The sequence below is a fragment of the Plectrocnemia conspersa genome, unplaced genomic scaffold (assembly GCF_051122295.1).
Source record: "Plectrocnemia conspersa isolate PC_06_02 unplaced genomic scaffold, ASM5112229v1 ptg000002l, whole genome shotgun sequence".
NCBI classification, from domain to species: Eukaryota; Metazoa; Arthropoda; class Insecta; order Trichoptera; family Polycentropodidae; genus Plectrocnemia; species Plectrocnemia conspersa.
Genome location: NW_028277166.1, coordinates 178,814 through 186,434, shown reverse-complemented (window position 1 = coordinate 186,434; position 7,621 = coordinate 178,814). Strand labels below are relative to the sequence as shown.

General features: G+C 31.0%; 1 protein-coding gene across 1 annotated transcript in view; it reads left to right on the top strand.

Moving 5' to 3' along the window:
- The first annotated feature begins 2,308 nt into the window (after window positions 1-2,308).
- The window catches only part of LOC148237209 (uncharacterized), a 40,815-nt gene continuing 35,502 nt past the window's right edge, over window positions 2,309-7,621 (top strand). Inside the window, exon 1 of the mRNA XM_088205734.1 lies at window positions 2,309-2,417. The gene's annotated coding sequence lies outside the window, so the exon portion shown is untranslated. The remainder of the gene's footprint in view (window positions 2,418-7,621) is intronic.

Sequence of the window (7,621 nt, the reverse complement as noted above, 5' to 3'; positions counted from 1 at the left end):
ACATAAATACGGCAGTTACAAATTCAGTTTTCTTCTGTACGCAGATGATTTAAAATTTATACAATTTGCATTCGATCTGTTGCAGATTTCATCTCTCTACAATTGGTTATTGACAGTTATTGGTTAATAAAATAAACGTAAAAGTTGTGACCAACAAAGACGAAGCGTGATGAGATTGTAGCTATATTTATTGACGCATTATTTATAACCGACAAATGAACGATTGTTAGCTTTTAGCTTTTCATAAAAGCTGAGTTGTAGTACATTTTGTAAAGGCAGGATCTGCTGACTGGGGTCGGCTGGCGCGGCGAGAAGCTTAATCTCTCGTCGACTGGCTAGTGCTGGATTTTAATATAGGGCACGATTCAGTATTCGAGATGTATCTCACAGTATATTTCAGTAAAATAAAGAGCTGCCGAATGAAATATTTTTATGGAAAACCCAACCTTTCTTTTTGGCAATATTATTAAAAAATACTTATTACGAGCTGAAAGATTTTACATCTCGAATATTATTTAAAAATAATCTGTAACTTATCTAAAATGAGATTTCGATACTTTTAGTGTGAGAATGTTAGTTAAGAATAGCTTTATTTAAAAAAAACGTTATATAAACGTTTTTAACAAGAATAAAAATACAAATTACTGGTTTGTAAGCAATTTTTAGTTTGATACGACTAATAATATAAATTATGTTAAAAATAAAAAAAACTTTTAAAAGTAAAAAACAAACATAAAAACTTTTACTCTTGGTCTTACATGATTAGTAGGTGCGCGCATAGCCGAATTATATTTTTATAGTAAAATGTCTTCTTTGCTCGTTTTAAAAATATTATATAATTATATTTTAAGGTACTCGGATTTTTCTGTATAGGATTATTCCGGACAAGAATTTTACAGCCAGATTTTTGCGGACCCTGATTATTCCGTACAAAAATATTAAAAATATAGAAATAAAAATAATCATTCATTGGATTTAATTAAAATTGTTTGCTTTATTTTATTTAATAAAATATTAAACATATTTGTTTGTCCAGAATTATTATTGTTCGACATAATCAACGTCCGCCTAAATTCTGTCTGGAAAGTTCCTGTCCGAAATTACCGAATCATTTTTTAAAAACGGTCGTCAAAAATTGGCCTTAACAATGTAATAAAATAAATGCCATGTTTGTTTTTTTGAATTATTGCGACCTTATTTAAATATTATATTATTTATATTAAAAATAAATGAATATCGAAATTATATGAACAATATTTTTGTTCCTTTGTTATTTTTTCATAAAATATGTTTGTTGTGTTCTACGTCTGTTTCCGTCGATGAAAAAGAATTATCGCCTGTCACGTATGTATTGGGGGTGTTTATTTTACCTGTTCTTAATTAATGATTAATGGCATCTGTGTTTTCATAATGAAAGATATTCCGAGTATTTCTGGTTTAGAATCAGGGACAGCATTTCAGCGTGAGGGCAAAAGTAGGCCAGTCAGTAGTTGTGTTTTTTAATATTTAGATTTCATTAAGATTCATAGTATTTCATTATATAATGTGCATTTTTCTGGTCAAATTTAAGGGAGGCGAATGCATCCATCTGACCTTCCCGCAAATGGCGTCCCTAACAGTTACTGGTATTGTACAAAATAATCTTATATCAATATCAATAGTAAGACTTGATTTATTTTATTTAGAAACTGAGTAAAATATTTTTTATTTCAATAATTGCATCAGATATTGATTTTAAATGTATATTTTTTTAGATAACAGCTCAGTTTGTTTCGTAGTTTTTTGCATTTTCCCGAATTTCATCATCATTTAAGTCACGAAATAATCACATGAAACTGAATGGATTATTTTTTTTCTGCATAAAATCTAGTTGTCAAATTACCGATAATACAATCTATAAAAATATTAAATTTATATAATTCAGCTGGTGTTCTTAGTAATTCATTGTTATTTCTTGGCTTCTTCCGTTTTGGTCGATCTGAAAATTCAGATGTTACTCATTTACATTCGTTGCGTATGTAATATTTTATATGGTTCAGAAAGCAATAATTTTCAAACAAATTTTAACACAAATTGAGCCGCATCAAAAAAATACACTCTGTTCCTTTGATTAATAATGCTTATTGTGAAAGTGGGTGCTTTTAAAGGCAATGTTCCACTCCTTTTATTTATCTTAGTATGTACAAAAAGGCCATAATTATACCTGATATAAATATATCGCAAACAACTACATAGCTTAATTCGGATTTGTTATTTGATGTCAGTTTTTATTTTATTTGTAAATATATTTTTGATATGATTTTTTCAGAGTCGAGACCCAGGAATTTGTTCCGTCTCCCCACCCCTCTCGGCAGGTCTGGTTGGATGGCAAACAACTCCCGATTTCAACCCCGAGAACAGGATTTCACCACAATAAGGTTGGATATGAAAGGCATAATTCAATATGAGTTATTGGATTATAGGTAGACAATTGCTTAGATAATTCGTTTAAAAGTGACTCAGATTATAAAAAAGGACATTCCCTTATAAATTTTAAACAAATATAGCGCTCGCCCTCATGTATCAAAGATGATAGAAAAAAAATCTATGGATTTTATTAGGAACTTCTTTCTCATCCGCCTTATTCTTCACATAGTTTTTCAAATGATTTATGATCATATATTTAGATCCCTGTAACAGTTTTTAAGTGGAAAAAAATATTTTACAAAAACTTAATTGCTTCCAAAAAATACATTATTTTTATAATTAGATAATTAGAATATATAATTTAGTAAAAGTATATCACGTTTTAACTTTTAATTAATTTTCTTATGAAACAACCTGATATATAATATGACGTTGGATGACCTTTAGATTTGTGAGTTAAAGACTTTACACAATATAAACGAGCACACGCTTCGTTAAGAATAATTAATCTGAAACGGTTACTTTTTGGCGACAACTGGAAAGTATAATATACACACGCGTTCATAGAAAAGTGAATGATATTAGATGGTCGTATTTATGATCAAAATCACTCGATAAAAGAATATGACGTAACTCAAATTTTGTATCGTCGCTCGCCTTCGTTTTATGTATACATTTCGAGTGTTGTAATGGAGCAAATGGCAAAAAATGCACCAGTCCACTTTTTTTAAATGGCGACAACGTTAAGAAATGCAGTCTAAAATATTAATGTAGTTTTAAGCATCTCGCCGATTACTCAAACCGCAAGAAAACACAATTTAGATTTATGTTAAAAAGATCGTTGTCAAAGCGGTTATTTCGGAGGTTGCCACACACGGCACGGTTCGAATTGTGCATTTCGATTAAAAACCCATTCGAGCAGAGGTCGCGAGTCTCGTTGCTATTTTTATGTAAAATTAGTATCCAAGGTGCCTAATAGTCTCAGCTTCGACGTTGAGAGTGCTCGCGAATTCGCAAGTTTAGCGTCGATTATGGTATTTGGCGTGCGAAATCAGTCCGAATCGGATATTTATTCCAGCGAGAATCTCGGAGGCCGCGGAGCGAAGATAACCGCAGCGCGGAGGCAAGTGGCACGACGACCGGCGCGGGTCAAGGACGACTTGGGATTCTCCCTCGCGCTCTAGGTCACTGCGCCTTCCAGAAAAGCTGCGACTTCGCGGGTCACTTGCGCAACTTCTCTTCCGATTTCTCTTTTTACACCGAAGGCGCGTCGTCTCCGGCGCTTGCGTTGTTATTGTTATAATTCATTTGGCAGAGAGACTTGCGCAATCCGCAGCGCAGCGCCTTTACGAAACCCTTGAAAAGTGTCATAGCAGGTTCCGAGGAGAAAGTCGATCTCGTTCGATGCACCCATCGGCCGCGCACTCAGACTCTATCGCCTGCGATCGTCGACATTTAACTTCTTTAGATGTCTAATGTACTCGAGTCGGAAGCTTCCGGCCCTTTCTTCGCAGATTTAGATCTTATGCGCATGTTCTTATTTTCGGGTTTTGAATCACGTCGGGGTCCATCACATATTTTATATTGCTGGTTCAAAACAGCTCTGGCGAATCACAGATAAGGATGTTTGCGTGCCAATTGCATCGCTTCTTAGACACATAAGAAATGTGTTACCTATCGCCTTAAAATATCATATAAACTGCGACGATCATTCAATTCTATGAAAACTGATACACGCTTTTCCTTCTGTTCTTTAGTCAAAAGTCTGGAAATAAATTTTACAATCACTCGTCGCATTTGCAAATTATCGGTTAAAATGCTTTGTTCAGTTCTTCGGTAAGCTCGCGACTGTTTAAACGAAGCATTTTAAAAACTATTTGCACGTTTTCGTCTGTTTTTGAGGTTGAAGGACGTCCCACCGTTGATCATCTTCAACCAACTTATTTCTGCTTTTAAATCGCTCATACCACTTGTAAACAGTCTTCAGAATCACCATATTATCGCCATACGCTGATTTCGCTGATTAAAGCAAAACTTAAAGTTAATGCGTTGGTCGAAATCACGACTCTGGAAACCACAACTTGTGGCAAACTTGAAACTTGATATGATACAATGTAAAATAAGTGGTTTTGGGCAGTTGTAGCTTTGTACAGCCTTAATTAATGAACAAATCGGCCTTCTTTTTGATCGCACATGTTACTACCGCCGTCAGTTGAGACACACCCAAATTTATCTCGTTGCAAGTTGTTCTGTTGAATACTTTTTCTTTAGTTCAGTGCATGCTATGAACATAAAGCAATTCCTTATAAACTTGATAGCTTCTAGCAACTCCTCTAAAAACAATATTTGAGAAGTATCAGAAATATCTGTAGATTCGTTCAAAGCCAAAGAGAACCATTATAACTGTTGAAATGCTTATCACCTGAGATGTTGTTTTTTTATTAATTTATTTAATAGAATATAAAAAAGAACTTAAACATTATATTTTAAATCCTAATGCACGAAGGTGTTTCTTTATTCCATTAAAAAAACCCGCAACATTTTAATTTTTGCGGATTGTCCTATTATTATGCAAATTCACACCTCCGTACGTCATTTCCCTGGTCGTACTCGTTTTTGCTATTTTAGAACCTTTACCTTTAAATTGTCTGTCTCTATTTTTAGTAATAAATCTATGAACACTTTTATTTATTGTTAAAAACTTCAATATTTCTAATATATCATCTTTTTCATTTCTTCAATATCCAACCATTCCAATCTATCAATCATACTTCTACAATTAGTAAATCTATTTTTGTTAAAAACACAACTTCTTTAACATTATTAATATGCATATGCAATAAATTAAAATGTCGTCTGCAAATAGATGTATTTTATATTTTTCCATATTATTAATTATATAATTAATATATATTATAAACACAGTTAGATATTATTTTCTCTTTGGAATTAGCATTAATTATTTTAACCTTTTGCTTTTTATTTTTTTAAATAATTATCAAGCCATTTTAAAACTATTTCACTTATACCTAAAATCTCTATATTTTTTAACATTATACTTCTGTATGTTGTTTCGAAAGTTCTCTTGAAATCTTAGAACTGCTCCAATGATTTTGCTCATATTTTTGGCCAACAATCATTTATTACTAATTGTAATACTCTCTGTGGAATGTTTTTCTTTGAATTTGGATCGTTGTTCACACATAACGTAATGTGAAATAATAAAATCCTTTAATTGTTTGATTACTATTTCTTTTATCACAATTTCTATACAAGGTTTATTATTATTTTCTTAACCTTCTTATTATTTATAATTTAATAGTAACAATTTTAAAATTATCAGGTATTTTTCCTTCGGAGTTTGTTTTATTTACTAAATAATGTAATTTAGTTCCTAATATTTCTCATGTTTCTTTAATTATATTGTACTAGTTTCTTTTTGTATTTATTTGTATTGTACTAATTTATTGAACTGAGGTATTAAATTTATCACTTCTTCTATGTATAATTTCAATGTATAATAGTATGTATTAACTTGTTCTACTATCATATGATGATCTTTATAATATATATTTTCAGCAGTCTTAATATTTATTATGTCGTTTCTCTCAGTAGGATTTTATTGTTTTCCATATCTTATTCGGGCCATTTTTTATTTCATCTTTCAACTTTTTATACCATTTTTTAGATATTATTAATTCTTTGACTACCATATTTCTCCATTATTGGTATGTTTTTCATATTTCATTTAAAGTTTTATGTTCTACTCGTTTTGTTTTTGATATTAAAGTTCGTAATTCTTATCCGTTGGAATCGTAGACTTTTTTTCATTATTTCAATTCGAAAGTCTGCGCCAATGGCTGATTTGTCGCATTAGTTTTTGTAATAAATAAAATAAAGAGACAATAACTTTGAAGTGTAAAATAGAAATCATACACACGCGCGAAGATTAAGAGAAAAATATATTATAACGTATGAATATTCTTGTTCAATGACTTAATCAATATCTGAAAGTTATATTGCGATTGTTCACATTAAATAATTAGCAGCTACGATTAATAGTTATTATTGACTACTTTGATATTTTGGTTTTATGCAATCATAAATAAAATTGAATACGGGATAATTATTTAGAGTAAACTTAGTACGTTCTCTATGAAACAAAATAGGTCCCTGTCATTTCTTTAACTTAAAATTAATAATTTAAACTATTACGTCATTTGAAATAGGAGGTATTTGTATCACTCCTCTCTTGAATTTAACTTGAAATATTATGAATTTATATGAAATCGAATCATTATAAAATAAGCTCACTTACTGCCCAAATTTGGACCTTTTCCCCTTTACCATGTAAAAAGCTTATATGATTCTAAATCAGAAATTATTAAATTATCCCTCATAGAAAATCTAAAAAAACAGTCTATGCCAAAAATATTAAAAAAATTGTCATTTCAGTAAAATCACATCGGAAGATGTATTTACTAGTAGATATATATTTTTACCAGTGAAATTATAAATTATCAGGCAGGTGATAGTAAAATAGTAATATATACATTTACATACTTATCATTATTTATTTACATGCGATGCATAAATGTAGCAGTGAATGTGTATTTTTGGTGAAGTTATATTTTTACTAATAAAATGCAAATACATTTTCAGGAGTAGATATATATTTCTGATAGGCGATAATGAAGTTATATGCTGCTCTAAAATGTCTATGAAATGCAATTTGACAGTTGCGAAATATCTATTTGTTGTTCAAACCCAAACCTAACCTTTAATTTATTAAGTCTAAAATACAAATTAAGCTTTCAGGGGAAAATAAGAGAAAGAATAAGTACAAACATACGTCGCATTTCGCATATTGCTCCATAGTTTGTCTGCACTTCGATATTACAGTATGTTTTAAAAATATGAAGTCTGTTTTTACCGATATTATTCTATACTAGAATTGGTCAAAGTGTATTTAAACCGAATTTTGGTCAATAGGAGGGCGCAAAAACAATTATCACTTCTCAGAAGTCAAAAATTCACGGCAAAAACAATAAAATCGTGCTGTCGCCGTTGCAGTGGGAACGCTCGTTTTACGAGCAACGGCACGATTTTATTGTTTTTGCCGTGAATTTTTGACTTCTGAGAAGTGATAATTGTTTTTGCGCCCTCCTATTGGTCAAAATAAGGTTTAGAAATACTTTATTCGGTTCAAGGTTGT